This window comes from Prionailurus viverrinus, chromosome F2, assembly GCF_022837055.1.
Source record: "Prionailurus viverrinus isolate Anna chromosome F2, UM_Priviv_1.0, whole genome shotgun sequence".
Classification (NCBI taxonomy): Eukaryota; Metazoa; Chordata; class Mammalia; order Carnivora; family Felidae; genus Prionailurus; species Prionailurus viverrinus.
This window is the reverse complement of record NC_062578.1, coordinates 76115303-76139604: the sequence shown is the minus strand read 5'-3', so window position 1 is coordinate 76139604 and position 24302 is coordinate 76115303. Positions and strand designations below refer to the sequence as shown.

At 52.0% G+C, this 24302-nt stretch overlaps 1 protein-coding gene across 5 annotated transcripts in view; it reads left to right on the top strand.

Annotated features, from left to right (window-relative positions):
* Positions 1-24302, top strand: part of ZFAT (zinc finger and AT-hook domain containing) — a 286570-nt gene that overhangs the window by 100425 nt on the left and 161843 nt on the right. Inside the window, exon 1 of one of the 5 annotated variants that reach the window (XM_047841896.1) lies at positions 3805-3832. The exons of the other annotated variants lie outside the window; for them this stretch is intronic. The gene's annotated coding sequence lies outside the window, so the exon portion shown is untranslated. Of the gene's footprint in view, positions 1-3804; positions 3833-24302 lie in introns of those variants that run through there. 5 annotated transcript variants of the gene reach the window in all.

The window sequence follows — 24302 nt, the reverse complement described above, 5'->3', positions numbered from 1 at the left end:
CCTCTCTGAGAAATGTTCTCCTCCTTTAAGATCATGAAGATATTCTCCTAGGTGTGTTTGTTTATTTATCTTTTTTTAAAGCTTTATACTTCTTTTAGGTTTAGGTGTACCGTCTATCTCAGATTAGTTTGTGTATGGTGTGAGGCAGGGATCCTGATCCCCCGGTTCCCCCTCCCACTGTGGATGTGCAGTGTTTCCAGACTCCTTTGTTAGAAGAGACTTTTTTTTCTCCATTGGATTATTTTGGTTCCTTTGTTGAAAATCATATGTGGTTCCATCTCTGAGCTCTCTGGTCTTTTCCATTAGTACCACACTGTCTGGATTACCATAGCTGTATAGCAATTTTTGAAGTTAGAAAGAATATAAAGGAGGACATTTTGGAGGGTCAAATGCAGGCCAGAGCGAGACCCGTCATTAGGTGCCCTTGTCGTGAGGCCCAGGGTTGATGACACTCATTCACCCCAAGGCAGTGGCTGTGGGAATAGAGGTTAGGGCAGGTCAGCGAAATAGCTGAGAGGGAAAACCTTTGGGACTGGTGATTGATTAGGTTTTACCTTTGAGACCAATAAGCCTTCCTTCTGTGTTTGCTTTTAGGGAAGGAGGAGTAAAGAACCTACCAGGCATAGGGATGTGAAACTTCCCAGGCTTTGTACGTGCAGTGCTGGTTCATGATTTTCAGTTCCTTCCTGTGGTGGTGCAGAGAAGGCCTTTTGAATTCTCCCTGTTTTTATTTCTGAGTTGGGCCGGGGGGCTGGTGCAGAGCTGGTGCAGACCCTTCCTGGGGACTGAGTCCCTGCTCCCCCCACTTTGAAGAGTCCCCTGAGGCAGACTGTCACGTGCAGCCCTGGTTGCTCTGCCCTAGGAGGGCCCTGTGGCTCTGTGTTGGGAGCCTCTGGGGGCTCTGGGACTCTGTCCTGCCCGGGAGTGAGCCCTGCCCCCTGCCCCCGCCATTCCTCCCCTGGCCACAGGCGGGGAGCCAGGCTCGGTAATGCAGGGAGTGGGGGCACTGGGATTGAAGTGAGTGGAAGTCCTTCCCTGCTCTTCAAGGGACAGGGAGCCTGGCAAGTCACTGAGCCCCTGTCTCTTTGTATAAACGTGGTTCCTGTCGTGAAGGTTTGGGAACACGCCTGGCGTACGGCAGGTTGCTTTCCTTTCTTCCACCATCCATCTTTTCGTTCTTTCCCTCTCTCCTCGTTTTCCATTCCACTCTTCCTCTCTCAAGCCTCACCTTCTTCCCCTGAGCGGCTTGTACGTTCCAATAGTGTCATTGAGAATTAAATGCATAACGAGAGGGGTTTGTAATATTTGTGTAATAATCCACAATAAAACATGATACAGTGGCTTGATCCTCTATTAATCGTGCAGTTGCTGGGGGAATAAGATGGGATCTGGTAACGATAACAGTCATTTCTGCAGACCTGCTCAGTCAGGTGCTTCACATCTCTGATACAGTTTTTCTGCACAAAAGCCATGCGAAGCGGCCGCGTTCTCTCTGCTTTGCAAACGAGGAAGTAGAGGCCCAGGCTTGTTAGGGGGAGCTGAGTGGGTAACCCAGCATTTGGACCAGCAGCAGGGCATACTTTGGGCCTGTGACCCCTTGGAGAGTCTCCTTCCAGGTGCTCTGTTAGGACCTTGCCTACTTCCAGAACGTGGGCCTGGGCCAGGCTGTGGGTGAAGGTCCGGGGTCTGCTCTTTAGGCCTGGCAGCTGGGGGAGATCTGGGTCACCAGAGAGAAGAGGAACCTCTTCCTGCAACTGCTGACACGTATGCAGTCCTACTGTGTGCACGTGGCCCTGGCTGGGCTGGGTGCAGCAGCTGAGGCATGCACCTTTGACTGTCCCCACTGGGCTCTGGTGTGATGCCCCCGGAAGCTGGGCCTCGAGGGGCCCCGAGAGTCCTATTCTCAGGGAGCTCCAGCCATGGAGAAGATGAAATCAATTACAAAATGGGCAAAAGGTTTGCGGGAGACTTTACGGAGGAAGTGATACAGGTGTCCAGGAAGCTTGGGAAAAGACGCTGGATGTCACCATCACTGGGGACACGCAGCTTAAAGCCACAACAAGGTACCGCTGCACGTCCACCAGAGTGGCCGAAACTAAGAAGACTGACATTACCACGGGCGGGTAAGAAAGCAGAGCGCCTCGAACACTCACGCGTCGCCGCTGGGGATGCAGGACGGGGCAGCCGCCTTGGAAGGAGAACGGGGGTTTCTGACAACGTCAGGCATCCGCTTGCCGGGTGGCTCCGCGGTTCCGCTCCTGGGTGATCACCCAAGATAAGCGAAACGTGTGTCCACGTGGCACGAACACGGACATACGTGCCACACGCATGCTTTATTGCTGGTAGCTGCCAACTGGAGCCACCCCCAAATGCTCATCAAATGATGGATAACTAAACCTCCTGCGGTAGAGCCGTCCAATGGAATACTGCTCGTCCGTGAGGGAACTACTGATGCAGGCAACAACCTGCTTAATCCCCAAAACGTGTTAAGCGAGGGATGCTGGCCGGCTCAGTTGTTAAAGTGTGCAGCTCTTGGGGCGCCTGGGTGGCTCGGTCGGTTAAGCATCCGACTTCGGCTCAGGTCACGATCTCACAGTCCGTGATTTCGAACCCTGTGTCGGGCTCTGTGCTGACAGCTCAGAGCCTGGAGCCTGCTTCGGATTCTGTGTCTCCCTCTCTCTCTGCCCCTCCTCTGTTCATGCTCTGTCTCTCTCTGTCTCAAAAATAAATAAACGTTAAAAAAAAAAAATTTAAAGCATGCAGCTCTTGATCTCAGGGTTGTAGGTTCGAGCCCCACGTGGGGGTAGAGCTTATTTAAGAATAAAATCTTAAAACAAAACAAAGCAAAGCAAAAGCCTGTTAAGCGAAGGAAGTCAGACACAAAAGACCACCTACTGCGAGGACCAGGAGAAATTGGAGCCCTCGCGTTCTGTTGGTGGGGTGGCCATCACGCCGGACGACAGTATGGAGGGTCCTCAAAAAATTAAGAAATGGGACCAGCCTATGATCCAGCAATTCTGTTTCTGTGTAATGCCTGAAATAATTGAACTCAAGGACTCAAAGTGAAAGTTGTGTGTGCAGCATGTTCACAGCAGCATTATTGGCAGTAGCCTAGAGACAGAAACAACCCGAACGTCCATTGACCGATGAATAACTAAACCGAATGTGGTCTGTACGTACAACGGGATATTGTTCATTCTGTGTGTGTGTGTGTGTGTGTGTGTGTGTGTGTGTGTGTGTTAAAAGATGTTTATTACAGTTGTTTAGGGCAGCAAAATGTTAGCTAACGTAATGGTTAATAAATTACGATGTGTTTACAGAAGGAAACGTTAGGCAATCTATTCATTCTTAAAAATTTTTTTCCACATTTATCTATTTTTTTGAGAGACAGAGACAGAGTGTGAGCAGGGGAGGGGCAGAGAGAGAGAGGGAGACACAGAATCGGAAGTAGGCTCCAGGCTCTGACCTGTCAGTACAGAGCCCGATGCAGGGCTCGAACCCACGAACCGCGAGATCATGACCTGAGCCAAAGTCAGAAGCTTAACTGAGCCATCCGGGTGCCCCTCATTCTCAAAAAGGGAAGGAAATTCTTACACATCCTTACGACTTGGATGAACCTTGAAGACTATGCTAAGCGAACTAAGCAAGTCACAGAAAGATAAATACTGGATAGTGTGATTCCACTTGTGTGAGGTACATGGGGTTGTCAGATCCGTAGAGACGTTCCGTAGAATCGTGGTTGCCAGGGGCGCGGAGGAGGTTGGACTGGGGAGTTAGTCTCTATGGGAATAGAGGTTCATTGGGGGAAGATGAAAAACTCTGGAGACAGACGGTAGGGGTGGTTGCACATCAGTGTGAATGTACTTAAGGCCACTGAACGGTACTCTTAGAAATGGCTAAGATGATAAATTTTATGTTATTTTACCACGATTGAAAGAGAGCGTGATTCTAAGTTTCAGAAATTGTAGGAAACGCAGAACGCCAGGGACAGGAAACAACCCGCGGTTACCGGGAGCTGTCAGGGAGAGGGATTGACCGCGGAGTCCTGGGGGAACTTTGTTCTGTGTCTGGATTGTGGTGATGGTTACACACCCGCGTGCACGTGTTTAAAGTCACGGAGTTGGGGGGGCGCCTGGCTGGCTCAGTCAGTTGAGCATCCGACTCAGGCTCAGGTCGTGATCTCACAGCTCTTGGGTTCGAGCCACTTTAGGCTCTGTGCTGACAGCCCAGAACCTGGAGCCTGCTTCCGATTCTGTGTCTTCCTCTCTCTCTGCCCCTCTCCGGCTCGCACTCTGTCTCTCCCTCTCTCTCCTTCAAAAATAAATAAAGTCACTGAGTTGTGCAGGGCCCCGGGAGTGCTACAGGTTGTACAGGGTAGATGGAGGGGACAGCGCTATGGTCGCTGCTGCCTGGGGTTGGGTGAGGGGCTCCAGAAAGCCTTGAGGGTGATGTTGGAGGCGTGGCCAGGACAGTGGGAGTGTAGAGCAGGGGTGAAGGCAGGGGGGCATGAAGGAGCCCAGCAAGGTGAACAGCCTCTGCCCTCCCTCCTCGCTGACCCTCCACAGCCTCGTGCCTTCGGGGTCCGGGGCCAGGCTTGAGCGCTGAGCCCGGACAGCCTTCCCTGGCCCTGCCTGTCCGCTGCCTGAATCTGGGGTCCCCATCCCGTTGCCTGGCCACCGGCTTGGGTGGCCTTGAGGTCCCCTGGAAATGTAGGCTCTGGAGAACAGCACCGGCTTTGCAGTCTCAGAGACCTGGCTTCGAATTTTCCACCCCATCGTGTGACAGTTCTTTGGACTCCTTGGAGCCTCCGTCGGCACTTGGGTGACCCGGGGGAGCTCAACATCCACCAGGAGTTTATTGTCTGGAGGGTGGAGTCCGATGAGGGGGGAGGTCTGAGGCTGGTGCTGACTCCGGGGCTTTCGGGGGGGCCCTGAGGACTCACCGAGCAAGCAAGCCCAGCCGAGCACGGGGTGGGGGGGGGGCTCGAGGGGCTCAGCAGAGACTCAGGGAAGCCCCTCCTTAATACCAGCTGGCTGTGCTGCTGGCCTCCACCCTCAGAGGCTGTCCCTGGTCCTCCGTTTGCCACCCGACTGCCACCTTGGCTGTGTGACGGCTGGACCCGAACCTCACCTTGGACGACTGCTCCCCCCCCCCCCCCCCGCTACGGTCCCGGCACTGTGAGAAGCGCTTCGCAGCCTCGCTCTCTGCAGGGGAACCGTGGTCCTCCTAGTCTGGGTCCTCCTGCTTTTCTGGCAGAGTCTAGAAGCATCCTTAGGCGGGCGTTTAACCCGTTGCCTGCCAGATTTTGCGGTTTGCCCTGGGGTGGGTGTGCCCTGCGCTCCGGCAGACCCAGCTTTTGTCCTCGCTTTCCTCTGCGCCCTGCGGGGCCAGGGGCGGGGGGCCGCGTCAGGGGCCTGGACTTTAGGGAAGGTTGTGGGGTTCTGGACGCCGAGGTGCCAGGAGCCCTGAACACCAGGCTCTGACTCTGCTTTTCTCCTGTCTGTCTCTCCCCCCTCCCCCTCTTTCTTCCTCTTGTCAGTTTTTAGAAGGAAACCAAGTCATCATGCTCTAATTTTCCTTTTGAATTTTCCCGAGTCTTGCTTTCTTAGTCGGAGGCCATGTGAGAGGTGCTCAGGTGAGGGGCACGGGTCGGGAGGAGAGCTTTTGTAGCAGGGGCCGGGAGGAAGGGATGGGGACTGCTTCCTGGCTGGAGTCCCGGGCCGAGGTCTGGGGTAAGTGGGTAGGCAGGAGGGCGCTGTGCCCTTGACCCCTGGCGGCCCTCAGGAGGCCGGTCCTGTTGGGTGGGAGAAGAGTCCTGGGCTGGACACGATGGTCCCATTGACCTTCGGGGGCTCTGGCCAGAGTGGCTCAAGGAAGGAGAGAGTTGGGCGGATGTTTGATGTCTGGAATTGTTGGCCGTGAGGTGCACAGTTGTGATCAGGGCATTCTTTGCTGCTGCTGTTGAGAGCAGGAGCACGGTCAGCACAGAGCCCGACGCGGGGCTCGAACTCACAAACCGTGAGATCATGGCCTGAGCCGAAGTGGGACGCTTACCCGAATCAGCCACTGGGCGCCCCTGTTGTTTCTATCTTAAACAGATTCCTCAGCACACCTGCTCTGTGGGTCTGAGCATCGCGCCCTGTTCCCCTCCGCTGCCCCTCCTGGGGCTGCTCTCCATCGCTCCCACTTTCTCTGCCTTTTCTTGCACTACTGCCATTAGTCGGGCGACTGTCTGCGTGTGTTCCTGACGGGCCCTGGTGACGCCTCATCCCCGTGGCTCCCGAACTGTGCCCGGCGTGTGCTGTCTGAGCTGGCGAGAGGGCGGCTGTGAAATGAGGGTTCTGTGGTTCAGGACCGGCCGTGTGAATATCACTGGTGTTTCTTGACTGAGGACGTCTCAGAGCCTGTCATGAGCCTCCCCCCGCCCTGTCCCTCTGCCTTCTCTCTAGAACACTGGAAACCGGGTGGCAGACATAGTGCCCTTTCACCCACTCCTGAAGATTTCCAGTGTTTGTTTTCTAAAAACAAGGTCAGTCTCCCACACAAGCACCTCACGATTATCAAAGTGAGAACACGATGCTTATAGTGCAGATTTCACAGACTGAAATTCAGGCTCACCAGTTCCGGTAATTTTCAATAGAAGCAAAAGGAAGCCCTGCCTTAGGCCCTGCGTTCAGTCCTTGTGTCCCTTTACCCTTTAAAGATGGCTCTTCCGTCTTTGTGTCCCACGACACTGTAGGGTGCGGGGCACTTGTTCTGTAACCTGTGTCCCTCCCTTGGGCCGTGTTTCGCCATGATTCCATTCAGATCCTGCAGTTCGGGCACGGGGGTCACGGGGGATGCCACAGCAGGGGAGCCCGATTCTCAGCCCTCCTGTCGGGAGGACAGGATGCCCATTTGAGGGGGGGTGTGTGACGCCCATTTGAGGGGGTCGGGTTCTTTCGAGATACAGTTACTATTCTTCTCCTTGGTAATCGTCTCGTGATGAGACATTTTGAGACTGCATACTTACTGTGTTACTCTTCCTTCCTCAAACTTCCCTCGCTCGTGGTGTTAGCATCCGTTGATGATTTCTTGCCAGAATCCGTGATCACTGATGGTTGCCGGATGATGAGTTTCTAATGCCAGCGTTTCTTCCACATTTACTAGTTGTCTTTCTATGCGAGCAAGAGTTCCTTTTTTGTTTAAAAAAATTTTTTTTTTCAACGTTTATTTATTTTTGGGACAGAGAGAGACAGAGCATGAACGGGGGAGGGGCAGAGAGAGAGGGAGACACAGAATCGGAAACAGGCTCCAGGCTCTGAGCCATCAGCCCAGAGCCCGACGCGGGGCTCGAACTCACGGACCGCGAGATCGTGACCTGGCTGAAGTCGGACGCTTAACCGACTGTGCCACCCAGGCGCCCCAAGAGTTCCTTTTTTAAATAAATCTGTCTATCTGTATTACTGTGGACTCATGAGTTCTTTCTTCAGTGGTTTGCAGTCCTTTACCATTATTTTGATCTCATTTCCCCATATTTGGCTGGTTGAAGCCTCTTTGACATGCCCCCTCTTTCTTTGAGAACCTCCTTGGTTTCTGTCCGATGAGGTATTCCTTTTCTGGCTCTGGAATCAGCTATTTCTAGAGGAGAATGACGGTTGAGGTGGCGACTGGTATTTGGAAAAGGAGATGTGGGACTAGGCGAGCTCATTATTGCTGGAGTGTCTCCGCTTCACAGCAGGGAAATGGGCGCACACCTGCACACGCAGCATGCAGACACGCAGGAGTTCACACATGGCCGGCACACGTCCATATCTGCGGATCTTTCCAGTTCCAACCCAGCGGCACCTGCCCCTTCCGAGACACTGCCTCCCAGTACCCACAGCAAGTTACTTATCTCAATCCTAGGATATACAAAAAATAGTTTCCGAATTGCTAACCTGTGTCTCTGGGAAAGAAGCCTACTAACTCGAGTTCAGTATTTAATTAGATCTGTTTCCCGTTGACCTGAGGCATACCGTGGGAACACTGGCTTCCCAGGTGATTTGGGTTCGCCCTCCCCGCTCTTCCCTCCCACTTCCGCGTAGTTATAGTTGCTCATTTAAAGTTTGCTTCCATTCATTTGTTTGTATTTCATTTGAGGGATGATCCCCATACTTGCTTATTTGTTTTCCTACTTTAAGTGTGTGAACTTTTGGGTTGCGTGTATTTCTTGTATTTCAATACAAGGACCGAGTTCTGCTTTTTTTTTTTTTTTTTGGTGGATGTGGGGTGCTCCGCACCTGTCTGGACTCTTCTGCCTTTCCCTGGGCATCTCACTCCCAGGCCCTTTGTCTGGGTCTGGTTTCTCTCAAGGCCACCATTCCAAATGCTGCATTTGTTCCCATTTTACAGAGTCGGAGGACCAGAGAAGCAAAGTGCTTTCCCCCGGAGGGGTAGGGGTGGGCTGGTGTCTGTCCCACCCAGAGCTCGCCTTGCTTCCCTGGCACAAGGTCTGACTCGTTCTGTTGGGAAGCGTGAGTGAAGAATGACTCGGTTAACATTGTTCTCAGGCCTTCCTAAGTGAGCACTCTGGAATGTTCTAGCCCTCACAACAAAGGAGATGTAGCATTTCTCTGTTTCTAGGTAGAGATCTTTGTTCTTTTTAAGCTTTTAACTGTATTTTGAATGAAATACAGTCTATTAGGGGAGACAGAAGTTAAACAAACACACCATTGAATACATGATTACGCATTGTGGTAATTGCTGCTAAGGTGAATGAATACAGGGAGGGCAAGAGAAAGTAACAGAGACCTAATTTATATTGAAGGGGATTTAAGAAAAGTCTGTCTGAGAAAGTGAGGTTGGAGCTGAGACTTGAAGAATGAGGTTCTTGAACCAAAACCAGTTTGCTGACGAGATCCCAGGCACCTGCCAGCTCTTTGCGCTTTGTAGAATGTGCAGCTCACATCGCTGAACCGGCTCTTGGAGGCCAGAGTTCTCCTTTGCTCGTTATCGCCCCCTAGGGGACACGTGTGTGTTTGGACTTGCGGCAGGTGGTTTAAGAGACCCTGGGGCCGTGGGCAGGACCAGCCTGGCCACGGCCAAGCTTGGGGACCCATCCGGTATGGCTGAAGGACTGGGATCCCAGGCTTGCGGGGGAGAGGACCTCGGGGACATCTGACGGCCTGTTCAGATCTAGCCAGAGGGGCTGGCCTTGCCAGGGTCACCCTGAGGCTGCACCACCTGAAGCCAGGCTGGGAAGAAGTTGCTTGACTTCTTAAAGTTCCCAGCTGTCTAAACATAAGTGGTAGCTGCCCAGACGCTGAGGGGTAGGGTCAGGTGGGGCTGTCTGTCTCCTGGACACTGGCTGGGGAGCTGAATGTAGGCACCTCCCTGTCCCTTCCAAGGCAAGACTCTTTGCGATTAGGCCACACAAATATAAAACCACAGTCACTTTAAATTATTCTCTCGTGAACAAAATGGGAGGGTCTGTACCTTACTCCTTTCTACACGTGCCTAGAATAGTATGTCACATGTATTAGGCACTTACTGAATATTGTATTATGAAGGTAATGAATGTAAGTTACAATTACTTTCCCCCACAATGGCCCAGGCATTTGGAGAATTTCATGTCTTAGTTACTAGGAACAGTGGGGCAGGTCATTCTGGTAGGCTGGGGTGGGTAGCTGGTGGGGTTTGGAGAATTCTTTTCCCATTGGCTCTTCCTGCCTCATGTAAAGCTCTGTTCTGAAATTCGAAAACACCTTGAACCCGTCTGGGAATTGGAGGGTAGTTCTTTCTCCTAGAATTCATCTTCAGGTTTAGAGTACTTCATAACTGAAACCGGTCTCAGGCTTTCATATTACGTAAAGCAGACGTTTAAAATTTGAAGTTAAGGGGCGCCTGGGTGGCTCAGTCGGTTCAGCGTCCGATTTCAGCTCAGGTCATGGTCTCGTGGTCCGTGAGTTCGAGTCCCGCGTCAGGTTCTGTGCTGATGGCTCGGAGCCTGGAGCCTGCTTCTGATTCTGTGTCTCCCCCTCTCTCTGCCCCTCCCCTGCTCACGCTCTGTCTCTCTTTGTCTCAAAAATAAGTAAATGTAAAAAAAAAAAAGTTTGAAGTTGAATTTGCATGTTTCCCACATCTGCCTCCGGTTCTGCGACCTCAGGAGCTTGGAGCAGCCTGTGACAGTGATGAAAACGTCCCTCTGTCTTCTCCCTCTCCCGTAAAGATGTGGACAGGGATGCTGTTTGGCAAGGCCTAGATTTTCCAATTCCTTGTGTCGATTTTCCTAACTCGGTGGGTTCCAAGGATTTTGCGGGGAGTGGTGGAGGCCGTCTATAGTTCCCCTGGACGTGGGGGAGTAGAGCATGCATGCCACAGTTCTCTGACCTGCAGTGGGAAAGTTGCCTGGTGTTCTGGAAACAGAGAGAATACTGGATCCGTGGCTAGTGCAAACTTCGGTCTGCTGTAAGTGGAAAATACACACTGGGTTACGACGGTGTGGTGCAAAAAGAAAAAACGAAAGAATGTGAAATTTCTCATTGCTCTTTTAAAAATGGATTGTAAGTAAAACGGTAGTATTTTGGATAGACTGTATTACAGAAGACACGTGAGAATTGATTTCACTTGTTTCTTTCTGTTTCACCGTGGCTGCTGGAGAATTTGAGATCCTGCCAGTGGCCCTGTTTCTGCAGGACAGTGTGGGCTTGGTTGGGCGTCTTGAGCCCTGGCGGCTGAGTGGCGGTCCATCCCAGAGCTCCTTGGGCGGGAAATGTGCCCGACACGTTGTAGGCACAGAGTGTGTGCACCGAGCCACGTCTGCCTGCCCAAGAGGTCATGCTTATACAGGCCTGCTTGTCCCCCGCGATTGTCCGGCTTGAGCCCTGGAAGAGCTGCTCCGTGCCTCTCTCCCTCCCGGCCGCTCGTACCCCGCTTTGTGCAGGCAGGTGCGCATCACGTGTGTGTTCAATCGAAACCGTGCCCAGTCAGGAGAAGGGGTGGGCGAGCACCAGCTTTTCTAAGGGCTTTGTTTTTGCCTGGTTTGCTCGTCATGGGGTGTGTGACTAGACTGCAGAACTGGGGACCGGGCTGGTGGCATCTCCACCGTGGTGTGCCAGGCGGCACCCTTGGAGCGATGTCCGAAGGAACTGAGTCAGTGTTTAAAATAACCAGGGCGGGGGTGCCTGGGGGGCTCAGTCGGTGAAGCGTCCGACTTCAGCTCAGGTCATGATCTCGCGGTCCGTGGGTTCGAGCCCCGCGTCGGGCTCTGTGCTGTCAGTTCAGAGCCTGGAGCCTTCTTCGGATTCTGTGTCTCCCTCTGTCTCTCTGCCCCTCCCCCACTTACACTCTGTCTCTCAAAATGTGAATAAATGTTAAAAAAAAAATTAAAATAACCAGGGCGGCAGAGTGAGGAGACAGGGGCTGGCCATGCCCAGTTAATAAACAGCCCCTGGGGGGGCTCCATCATTGAGCATCTGGCTTTCGATTTCGGCCCAGGTCATGATCTCACACTTTGTGGGTGTGAGCCCCACGTCAGGCTCTGCACTGACAGTGTGGATCCTGCTTGGGATTTTCTCTATGTCCCTCATCCGCTTGTATGCCTGTGCGCATGTTTCTCTCTGTCTGTCTGTCTGTCTGTCTCTCAAAATAAATAAAAAAAACCCAAACAAACAGGTCCGGTCATGATACACTGGCTACGGTGACCTGGCATCACCCCATCCCTGGGGCCCTGGCTCTTCCTTCCCCTGAGGACTTGGGGTGCGGCAGGAAGACACTGTGGGAAGTGTGGGGAGAATTTGAACCCCTGTTGGAGAGGGATGAGTCTGGGGGCCTCCGAGTAAGTGGTCCCTCCACAGCTGGGTCTGCGATCTTCTTGTGGGAACCGAAGCCCCGGCTGGGCTCCTGCCGCCCAGGGCCCCCCGTTGCTCCCCCAAGTGCCAGCCTGTCTCACACTCTGGCTCCGCTTTCTTCCCCTGTTTCCCCACCTTCCTTCTCCCCTTCCTTGTGGTGCTTTCTCTTCTCAGAGCCTGGCTTTCTGCTCGCTGTCCTCATTCCTGCTGGGGCGTTTATATCCATTCCTCGGAACACTTCTGAATGGCCTGTCTTTTCTTTCCCTACGGGAAGCGCGTGTGTGTGTGTGTGTGTGTGTGTGGTACGTATGTACGTGTGTAATGTGTGTATGTGCACGTATTATGCGTGCACATGCATTTGTGCATGTATCTTATGTGTGTATATGTGTGCACATTGCACGCACATGCTACCCATACGTGCATTTGCGCCTGTATGTTATGTGTGTATGCACATGCATGTTATGCACACCTGTGCATTTGTGCATGCATGTGCGTATATGCACATGTGTGTTACGCATACGTGTGCACTTGTGCACATATGTTATGTGTATATGCACGCACATTTGTGCCTGCGTGTTATGTGTTTATGTGCACATATATTATGCACACGTTTCCATTCATGCATGTGTGTGTATGCATGTGTGCATGTTAAGCACACATGCATATTTGTGCTTGTATGTGTGTATGTGCACACACATTATGCACACGTGTGCATTTGTGCGTGCATGTGTGTGTGTATGTAGGACCCCCACACTGGCTTCTCTTTACCAGATACTGCCAGTGGTAGGTGGATAGCAGAGCAAGCAACAACATGGTCGGTAAATTCAGCCAACCAGCCAGACTTCCCTGGACTTAAGAGATGCCCGTTCTGTTCTGCATTTGCACCGTTTAGCTGTCGACAAAACCCTTTTCCCACTGTTTACCCCATGATCGCATCCCCCACCCCCATATTGTCCTTACGAGGTCACCAGGAAGCTTCGATTGTCTCCCTTTCTCCCTGAGTGCCTGCAGGTTTTAGAAGTGAAGGGGCCTCTACCCACTCTGAAGCTGCGCTGAGATGTGGGGTTTGAATCCAGAGTTTCAGACCTGAGGCCCAGTGCTGAAAGCTGGCCTAAGGCAGCCCTTTCCCTTCACAAGTTAGGTACAAGGCTCCTCAGACACACAAAGGAACCAAAATAAACTAACACAACAAAAAACCAAACACCGGAAAGTCAGAGGCCTGGTAGGCGGTGGCCGCGGGCATCACTGTGCTCAAATGTACTGTAACACGCTGTGAGATTTTGCACATTTTGTTTTTCACGTGGAAACGATCCCAGAGACACGGTCACCTTCGGGGCGTGGCCTGAGAGTTCCCGAGCCGCCTTGGTCATTTGCGGGGGACTCCCCACCTCCCCAGAGCTTCCCACCCATCCGCTGGGGTGGGGATAGCGCTGCGACCTGGAGGTGGGGAACTGGGCGATGGGGGGCGGTTCCCGCTCACATACATTATTCGTGATGCCGTCCTGAGGAAGGGGCCCAGCTCTTCACATAGGATTATGTTCAGTGCACGTATACTCTATTGCCCAAGGCTCTCCCTTGGAGAGTGCTTAAAAATAGCTTAAAAAAAATTCTGCCAAGTTTCAACATGGAAGAAATGTGGACGCATAAAATTACAGAGCAACTGTTGGCCCAACGTTAATTATAGCTGATCTGGAGCATTTCTCATTTTATTTTGTTAATCCACTTTCAGCAAAGGAACACCCATGGGATTTCTCCCTTGCATTGAATAAAAACGTTAACTTTGTGAGTCACAGAAGCTGGTGTGTTCATCAGCATTTTATGAGACGCGTGACGATAATGCCACAAATTAGCGCCTGCGCGGCTGGGAGCTTCAGCCGTCCGACCCTCAGGGCTGGGAGGGCACCTTGGAGATCATCTGTGGGTGTGGCGGGCCTGCCTAGTGGAGGCAGTCGCTGGGCGGGGCTGTCTCCTCCCTGGCTCTGGCCCCCGTGGCTGGTGACTGTGGCCCCGGTGGCTGGTGACTCTGGCTGGCTCTCTGCACATTAGCCTTCAGAGGAGGCTTGAAGACCAGGTTTCACTTTAAAACATTTGAAGGCCACTTCTGTTTCGAGCCTGTAGAGATTCAGAGACTTACACAGAACCTGTCATATTGGAGGTGGGAGCCCGTTAGGGGCTGGGGGACGCAGGCCCTGACTAGCCTGCTGCCCTTTCTGCCGCCCTTGGAGGTATCGGTCTGGGCTGTGCTGGTCACCGAGGTATCGGTCACCGAGCTGGGCACATTGCCTTCATGGTGGAGGCATGTGGAGGTGGTCCCTCCACAGCAGACGAGGAGACAGAAGCCCAACTGGCCCAAGTACACACAGGGGCCAGGGTCACGTGGCTGCTTGGGCAGAGGTGGGTTCACGTCTAGGTCTGGGCTTCATGGCTGCCCTTCTCTCTCATTTCATGTGTTATTTTATTTTATTTTATTTTATTTTATTTTATTCTCTTTTGTTAATTAAAGACATTTTTTGTCAATGTTTATTTTTTTAATTGTTTTAATCTTTATTCACTTTTTGAGAGACGGAGCATGTGCGGGGGAGGGGCAGAGGGAGAGGGGGGACGCAGAAGCCGAAGCAGGCTCTGGGCTCTGAGCTGTCAGCACAGAGCCCAATACGGGGCTCGAACCCACGAACTGTGAGATTGTGACATGAGCCGAGGTCAAATACTCAACCAACTGAGCCAATCAGATGCCCCTTAAATGTTTATTTTTGAGAGACACAGAGAGAGAGAGAGGTGCGGGAGCAGGGGGGGTGGGACCCAGAATCTGAAGCAGGCTCCAGGCTCCGAGCTGTCAGCGCAGAGCCCGACGCGGGGCTCGAACCCACAGACTGTGAGATCATAACCTGAGCCGAAGTCGGATGCTTAACCAACTGAGCCACCCATGCACCCCTCGTGTCATTTTAAATAAGAGATTCACTTGTGAATCAGAGTCTACGTTTTACCTTACGTCTTTACCTTTAAAATGTGCTGTGTAAATTTTTTAAGTTGATGTATAGCACCCTGTAGAAAGGTATGTCCGGAATAGACAAACAGTTCCAGGAAATGTTCACAGACTGAATTCGCCGTGTGCCCAAACAGAACCCCGCCATACCCCAGAAGCCTCGACCCCAGGACCTCGAGTAAGGGTGACCCCAGCCTGACTCAGAGAGTGCGAGGAAGGAATCATGTTGCTTTTCTACTTCGTGTGACCGGAGGCTCGCCTGTCCTCGGAGTCCGGCTTCTCTGGCTCAGCATCAGTGCTGCACAGAAACGTGGCTGTAAATGGGAAGGCACCGTAAGACATGAGAATAACTTTTGTGCAGATTCAGAATTGGGTGGGCAGTGGCTGATGGTGATGAGGACAGAGAATCCGTGGCTGGCTGCAGTTGGGTCTGATTCACCTGCTGGGCTACCAGGATGGACCCAGCCCCCACTGGACAACCAGCAGTGTCACATGGGGAGTCACGTAGGATGGGCACTCGGCCTGGGGTTAGGGTGGGGGTGAGCTCTGCTTCTGCCGTGTGCTCACCTGCCGCCTGCCTTGTGGTCACCTCCCTAGGCCCAGTTTGTGCATCTAAAGTGGGGACAGCAGCCCCTCCCTCCCTGGATTGATGTGCAGGTTAAGTGGGTGACGGGCAAACCACGGCGCCTGGCAGAATTAGGGATCAGTAAATGCTAGCCACGTTTTCATTATGGCCAACTTCTTCCGTCCTGTGAACGGAGGCTGTAGTGCCCTGATCGGCCACCAGAGGGTGCTGCTAGCACGTGTATGGCGGCCACTCGTTTCCTGCCTGTTGGTAACAACCCATGTTTTTGTTTTCTGTTTTGTGATTTGCTAACAAAGCTGTTTGTCCTGTATGTGGTGGCCCTCTGTTTCCTAGTTCTAGACCTCTTGCCAAGCCGTGCAGTGGACACGCTTACTCAGTGTGTGGTCTGGGTGGGCAGCACCCACGTCTGGAGCTCTCATTTTCCAGCTCGCCGCTCCCTGGAGTGAATTGCTGTAGTAAATTATGACAGACACGCAGAGGGCAAAGTCCCCGCTTTTGGTGTAGCTCCTCTTCTTAGTTGTAATTAGCGGTTGGAAGTGTCTCTCTAACCTTGATGCGGGCTGTGGGTGGGGGACCGGGGCTTGGGCTCCTCGCAGTGACCTGCTGTCGTGTTACAGGAAATAACGTGCTGTCCCGGCACATGTTGGCCACCAGGCGAGTGGCCCGTTGGAAGGTGTGGGTCAAGTTTTGACCTTGTGATTTATCGGGCTGGTTTCCTTGGCAACTCGCTAACTTCTCTGAGCCCTTGCTTTCTCCTCCATAAATTGGGATGATGATGGGGAGGAGGATGATGAGGGTGATGACGATTGGGGTGGGAGCATCGACTTCGCTCCCTCACGGGTGGGTGGGGAGGATCAAGGGCCCACAGACATGAAGCTCTGTGTGAGCGAAGGAGGCGGTATAATATTATTCTGTGGCTGGGTTGGGCAGGGAAGGTTGAGGGTGCTACTTTGGGCCACGAAGTCTTCGTGTCTCCCCTCTCATGGCTGACGTGAGGACTTTCCTCAAACCCCCAGCTTTGGGAGCTCTGGTGCCTTTTTCTGCCTGGCCTCCCCTGATCCCGGGCCCTCTGCTCACCTGGCCCGCCCATGTGTGGTTCTGGAATGTGGCACTTCAAGGCTGGGCTGTCCACACCCACCAGGCATCGTGTTGTGCTGGGTATAACTCTTGTGGAGAGAATGCCTTTTTCTTACTGATTTTGAATCGGAATCTGTCTTGCTCTGCTGGTTAAACCAATTTCCTCTTTTTTTTTGTTTTCCTTCTTTCTTCTTTTTTGTTATCTGAATACTGTGCGCTTTTCTTTGTCATCCTAACGTTTCATTTGGAGAGAATGGCAGAGAGGCATAAGGCATAACGTCTCGTCTACCCTTGCCTGGCCAGCCACGTGTCTAGTCACCTCAGAGAGAAATATCGACAGATCATCAGCCGTGGGAAACGTTTTATCCCGTGTCCAGAGCCTGTGTCTCCGGCTCAGTGTCCGCAGCTGTGGCCTCACTGCTGCTTCCAGCCAGTGTTTGGCCCAAACTGCCTGGGGTCAATGTCTACCTCCCCCCAAGAGGGAGACCTTATTTTGTCCCTTGCTATCCCTTTATTTCTAATACCCATCTAAGTGGGCTTTTAAAATTTCGTTTCTTTCTCGGATGCTCACCCGTGTGATCACGACTGTGGAGATCTCTGAAACGAAGGGTAACCGGCCTTCGAATCTGCCTGCCCAGAGCCAGGAAGTGTTCCTGGGTACTGGGGGCTGGCTGGTTAGGAAGAGAGTCTGCAGCCCGCACTCTGCCTCCGTCTGTCCGTCTCTGTTTCCTCGGACAGGGCTCCCCGGCTTTCCCCGGCAGGCTGGCTGCAGCCCTCAGGTCACCCGCACGGAAAAACCTCTTCTCAGAGGTTGCATTTGGAAGCCCTCCGGACAGGCCTAACCCACGGACGTGATCTGTTTGGCCTGCACAGGTTGGGTTTTGTTTTGTTTTTGCAGGAAAATCTCATCCACTTGCCAGTGTTTAAAACCCCAGAAATTCCAAATACAGATTCAGCTTTTTGGCCCCCTTCGAGCTGGGAGGTGGCCCCCTTCTGATGGGGCAGCCGTCCTGTGTGCCTCGCTGCTCCTGCCTCCCTCGGGACGGGCCTCCTGTCGTGGAGGCCGGTGGCCTCGCCACTCCTGGGCAGGCTTCCCAGGTGGGTTTTCCGAGGACCAGGACTTGCTGTCCGCCTCCAAAGGCACCCTCCTGTGCCTCCCTACCTTGGATTTGTTCCCCCCCTCTCTACTCTGAAGGCTTTTCAAGGGTTGTGCTCTGCCCCTGTCGGCTGGCTTCTAGTCCTCGTTTGTGGCAGCTCCCTTCTCCTGCCTCACGCTGTCCTACCATCTCCTGGGCCAGCTCTGCCTCCCCTCCCGCGAAGTCTTCCTCCACGTGCTTTCCTGTGGCGTGTGGTTAGTATGTTCCTGTATAGACACATGCCCACATGCATGCATGTACAAGATGTGTTCCTTCCTAATTTGTCCGGTTCTTTTGCACTGACCGAGTGGCTTTGGAACCACGTAGGTCTGAATTTGATCCTCTCGTACAAGTGATAGCATTCTTATCTGTCACAGGGGATAGTGATGTCTTCACGTAGCAGGACCGCCTTGTACAGCTGTGTCGATTGCACACTGCACCAGGGCAACACATCTAAGGGGACTCATTCACCTCATATATTTGTGTATTCCTTATGGCACCTTTCTGCAAATGGTAGGAAAGTGTCACGTTTCAAGAAAATCGGTATATTGTGACCACTTTCTGACAGGGGGAGCTAGCGTCTTGAGGAAGGGGTACATTTCCCCCCTTTCTCCTGGAGGCGTCTGTTAGCGACAGCCCTGCTTGTCAGGATCACACGCGACGGAGTGTGAAAGTGCTGGCATTCAGAAAATGTTTGTCTTGTCTTCTTTCTGGAAAGCAGGGTTTCAGATACTGTCACGGAAGTAAGCCCGGAAGTGGAGCCCCCAACCCCAGGGTGTGTTGGGGGTGCTGGGACAAGAGCGAGGCTCGAGTCAGGCTCTCCTGGGCTCACACCCTCCCTCCCTCCCGGCACTGAGACCGAGCTGCGCTTCCGTGGGAATCTGGAAGTGTTACCGAGTCCCGTTGACTCAAAGACTCGCGTTGTAGCATCGCTAAAATCAGGAGCTGTCTTACAGCCTGTGTGATAAGAAACCAGTGTGTCTTAGTTTATTTGGCAGCGTTTTCATCTTTTTTAGTGGAAATGTAAAGTATCAGTGCCTCTTAAAATGGGTGTTGTCTTCGATTTGAGGAAATACAATAATAGAACCCACTTCTTAGGATGGCTGTAAGATTAAGTGTAGCGTGAGCCTTGCGTGGTGCGGCTGGTGGCGAGGGTTTAATTGATTTTAGCTCCCTGGTCTTTTCCTTCTTCCTCATCGAATCGCCTGTGTGTTTGGTTACCGCAAGTTCCCGGTCATCGTGGTGACGATGATGATGTATGTGGCGCATCCACAGCTGGTGGAAGGTTCTGTAAAATAAACTAAATGGGAGAGAATGTCGTGTCCTGACCCAAGCCTCTTTTCCTGAAGATAAAAGGAAGAGGTATTTTTGATTGTACGAAGCTGCGCAATGAGCCTTTTTCGTCACATTGGCTGTGACAGCAATCTGGCTTTATGTTGTTAAAATATTTCCACTCTTATTGGAAAGCTGCCAGCTCTTACGAATTTAATAACTTAAGGGCGAGTGAAAAACAAGAAAACAAAAATATTTAACTCTGAAAGAATTTGCCAGCCCTACTGTTTTCATAAGATAGATAATTTAATAGGATCTGAGCTTTGGCTGTTGAACTCTCTTTGAAGTTCATCAATCTGAGTAGAAGATAGTTACAAAGCAGAGGGTGATTTATACTAACCCAGAAGAGGAAAGAGATTTTTTTTTTTTAAACTAAAGCTTTTAAATAGAGTAATCTAATAGTCTGGTAATGTAGCATTTTGTCTTCTTGTGAGCATTGATAAATGTTTAAGCATGTTTAGAATCATCAGTTCATCTCACATTTATTGAGTGCCTACTGTGTCCCCAGCGGCATCGTTGCTGAGGGTAAGATGGACGGCGTTGGGCTGGGTGGGGCTCTGGCTACAGGGAATGGGGGCTCCGGGGGCGGAAGGTACTTGACATAGACGTGGGATGCCAGCCCTTCAGAGCCCGTATCACTCCGCTATCCCACAGAGGTGGGCACAGGGACCTGGACTGACCCCTTTCTGCCCAGCCACCTCACCCCACCCTCCTGAGCCCTAGATTTCTCATAGGGTGTTTGCGATTGGATGGGGTTGTGGATACGTCAGGCAGGATACACGCCGCTTCTCAAGTTCAATGTCCTTTCTGGAGGATCCACACTGGTAGGCAGAGGTCTGTTTTGTCTGCCACGGTACTTTTTATTTATTTTTTTATGTTTATTAAAAAAATTTTTTTTAATGTCTATTTATTTTTGAGAGAGAAGGGAGAGAGAGAGACAGAGAGCGAGCAGGGGAGGGGCAGAGAGAGGGAGGGAGGCACAGAATCCGAAGCAGGCTCCGGGCTCCGAGCTGTCAGCACAGAGCCTGATGCGGGGCTTGAACTCACGAGCCGTGAGATCGTGACCTGAGCCCAAGTGGGACGCTCAACCGACTGAGCCACCCAGGCGCCTCACTTTTTATTTGTTTAACTTTGTATTTTGAAATACCTTCTGGGAGGTTTCAAAGATAGTACTGAGAAGTCTCGTATACCCTTTACCTGATTTACTCCATTTGTTTTTTGATAAAATATACATAGCGTGAAATTTATCATCTTGACCATTTTTAGCAATACAGCTTAGTGGCTTTAAGGACACTGACAGTGCTGTGCAGCCATCACCACTGTGCAGCTCCAGAGCTTTCCATCAGCTCAACCCCACCCGAGTCACGTCTTATGTAACTCTTGTGCAATATCAGAGCAAGGAGTTGGTGTGGTACGATGTGCGTGCATAGTTCTGGTCCCTTCGTATCACGTGTGTGGGTTCGTGTAGCCACCCCCTCAGTCCACAGGCAGAAGTCGGGTTGACATTTTGCCGGCGTGCGTGAGTAGAGATGTTACCGCCCTGTATACCCTCTTTACCCTCCGCTTGTCATTGTCGCAAATGTTTCTTCTGCATACATTGAGAACCACATCAGACAGACTTCTGCTTTTTGCTTCAACTGTCAAAAATGCTTCAGGAAACTAAAAGAAAAAGGAAAATCTGATGCATTTGCCCGTATTTTTACACGTTCCTTTGTACTTTTTTCCCTTTTGATGTCCCAAGATTCGTTGTTTTATCATTTTCTTTCTATTCAGGGAACTCCCTTTGGCCATTCTTAGAAGTTAAGTCTGCTGGACAGCGTTTTTAGTTTTCCTTCCTCTGGGAATGTCTCGGTTTCCCCTTTATTTCTGAAGGACGTTTTTGCTGGATGTAGAATCGAGGTGATCACTTGCTTCCTTGCTGCACTCGAACAAGTGCCACTTCCTTCTGGCCCGCGTTGTGTGTGTTGGGAAATCTGCTGTCACTCAGATAGTTTCCCACATGGGAAGCTGTTCTCTGGGGTCCCCCCCCCCCCCCCCGGTCTCCAGTTTTCAGAAGTTTTGATTATCATGTGCCTTGGCGTAGATTTCTTTGGGTTTATCCTGTTTGGGATTTGCTGGCCTTCTTGAACGTGTGGGTTTATGTCTTTTGTCAGAGTTGGGAAATTCTCAGCCACTATTTCCCCGAATCCTTTCCCAGCCCCACTGTCTTTCTCCTCTTTTGGGACCCTGGTGCCACACAGGTTAGATCTTCAGTTATAGTCCCACACTTCCCTGAGGCCCCGTTCAGGTTTTTCAGTCTGTTTGCCCTGTTAATCAGATTGTGTGCTTTTCCTTGCTCCTTCTTTGAGGTCCTCGATTTCTTTCTTCTGTCTTTTCCATTCTGTGTTGATGCTTGAAAAATTATGAGGAATGACTTTTTCTTGAACTCTGAGCATTTTACGAGTTAATGAGAGTCTGGATCCTCTCCGAATCTTCTGTTTTAGCAGGCCCCCTGACACTGCTCTGGTGCAGACTTGGGGTATTGCTTCGTCACTGCCAGGGAGGGTAGGTAGAACTCCAGGCTCCCTCCTCGGCCTCCGTTGATGCCTGCGGGAAGATGTGCCCCAGTACTGCTGGGCAGGATGGGGGTTCAGGCTCCCCGCGGGGCCTCCTCTGACCCCAGCCCAGCAGGGAGTGGGAGGGGTGCTTCCTTAATTGCCTGGTCCGGGTGGAAGTCTTGACTTCCTGCTTGGCCTTTGCCCACAGGGATGGGAGTGGGCAGCAGTGTGGTCTATGGGCTTTGGCTGTTGTAGGGTGGCTGTCGTCCTGAGCTCAGTGCTGGGAGAGGGACCGGGGTGGAGGGGCCAGGGCATTAGGGCCCCTGAGGGGAGGGAAAGGATAGGCGTGCATGATGTTTCTTTGTCTCTCTGTCTCCTGTGATGCACAGCAAACTGCTCAGTGATGCCGTTATCCTCAAGGGGAAGATAAGGGGGCTGTCTCTGTTCTACAGGGCTCTGTACTATTTAGCTGTATTACGATGATGATGGTGATAGCAATAATAATAATAACAATAATAATAATATAAATGAAATGAAATGAAATGAAATGAAATGAAATGAAATGAAAAACTCTGTTGTAGGACCAGGGGACCTGGGATGCCTGAATGCTGTCCTGCTCTGGTCATCCCACCTTGAGTGTCCCAGAGGAGATGGACTTACAAAGGACAGCAGCAAAAGGGACAGCCTGCCCTTGATTGTGTGCTGGGGCCGGAGCAGCCTGTGAGCTGGCTGGAGCATGTGACTTCAGCTCAAGGCTGAACAGACTGTTTACTCAAGGGCCTGAGATTTGTGGGGAAGTCCCCTTGGGAGCAGGCCAGCTTTAGCTCACCCGTGTGTTGCCTGTGGCCAGAGTAAGAGGTGGGACCTGTTAGCTCCCAGTGACCCTTCCCGGCGTCCCAGGGGCCTAACCAACCTCCCAGGACCTACAAGCCCATTCTACTTCATGACCTTCTTCAAGGAGTGGGGTCAGAGGCTTGCTTATCCAAGGTCCCCAGACAGGGTGGTGGTAAGCAGGTGGAGTCAGAGGTCACAGACAGGATGTGGCTCTTCCTGGCTTGGAGTGTTTGCACATCAGAGTTTAGAAATGGGGACTTGCTTATGCAATTATTTTGAGATTTTCCTTCTTAATAGTATAGAGTAGTTGGCCAAAACTGGCAAATACTTCATAGAAATTGAACACTCAAACCCCAAACTTCTGTGATTTTCTTTGTGTCGAACATGTGATTTTCTCTCTGAATCCTTTTGTTGAGGAGGAGTGCACAGTAATTGGACCTAAAAATGCATCCAAATTATAGCATCTTCATCAGAATGAGCTGACAACATAATTATGATTGTTTTTCAGGGTATAAGATACATTTTTTCATATTCGTCCACTATAAAAAATGAAAATAGCTCCCCTGTTGTTATTTTGGTGGGATAGCAGTTCTCCATGTTTGGGGGGAGGCAGTCTGATGTGCCACTCTCTTCCCACGTGTTGGCATTTTGCTTTGTGAGCATCTTTACGGAGGGCACAGTTTCCCTCCTTCTCAGAGGCCTGTGGGGCGTTCAAGAGGGAGCACGGTGTGTTCTCTCTGGGCTTCTGGAAGCAGCCACTCTTAAATCCAGGGTTGAATCGGGGCACCTGACCGGCTCAGTCTGTAGAGCGTGCGACTTGTAGTCTCGGGGTTGTGACTTTGAGCTCCACGTTGGGTGTAGAGATTACTTAAAAAGAAAATCTTAAAAAAAAACTCAAGGTTGCCTGGTCGGTGGCAAAATAGAGCCCGCCCGCTGGTGCAGCTCGGGGCAGTCGCGTGGGCCTGTGGGCTGTTCCACAGCTGCGTTCCTTAGCGGTGCCGACCTTGGCAGGGCCACGTGGCTTCCGGGAGACCCCGGGCCCAGGTCAGGTAAGGCTGCATTCCACCTTGACTCTGCGCTTCCCTGGCTGGGTGGCCGAGGGGAGGGCAGCCTCTCTGAACCTCCTGGGTCACGTGTCCTTACCTCTGCCCACACCTTGGGATCTCCAGGTCTAGCCTCCACCCGCCTCGTGGAGCGGACATGCAGCAGGCTCTGGGGAAGCACGAGCGTGCTCCTTGACAGCAGGCAGCCGAGGTCAGGTGCCAGCCTTACAGTGCGGCAGACTTGCCCGACCGCTAAGCGATGGTGGTGGCTGACTTGCAGCAGCCTCCAGCACTTGCCAGACATAGATGCAAAAGTAGTCTTATTTGTTTGGTCTCTAGACAGTGCCTGGTATGCCTGTGAGTGGAGACCGCTCCCCATAACTCTGTGGTCCCTGAAAGTTCTGCTGCGTGAAATGTCACAGAATTCCCTTTCTCCTGAAAGCATCACAGAAACCAGTAATATGTACAGGTCTGTTGGGTAGTAGTTTCGTAAAAACCGTGAGATGCACCTGTTCCCTGACGTGTCCACCTCCCCTGGGCAGCTGGGGCCTGCTCCTTGGGGGGCTCCCGCCAGAGTCCTCTCTGCCCCGGGGCCTGCAGGGGGCGCACCTGTGCCTGCTGCTCAGGACGTACTACAGTGAACAAGGAAGAACTTGATCAGTGGTTTGGGGATTATGCTCTTTGGAATGACTTTCAGTTCAGACGCTGTTGGTTACAACGGTGATGATTTTAGCCTGACTTGAAGGAACTCCACTCACGGGGTGTAGCCGAACCAGCTCACGTCAGAAGCGGGTCGCAGAGAGTCTGTCTGGTGTCTCCTTCCTGCGGACCGTGACTCGGGCAGCCTGCTTGTCCTCTCTCAGCCTCGGTTTCCTCACCGGTGGGAGGGGGATTGCAAACCCTTTTCTGCCTGAGTCATGAGATCGCTGTTGGGTCAGCAGGAAGCGTGTTGAAAACAACGTGG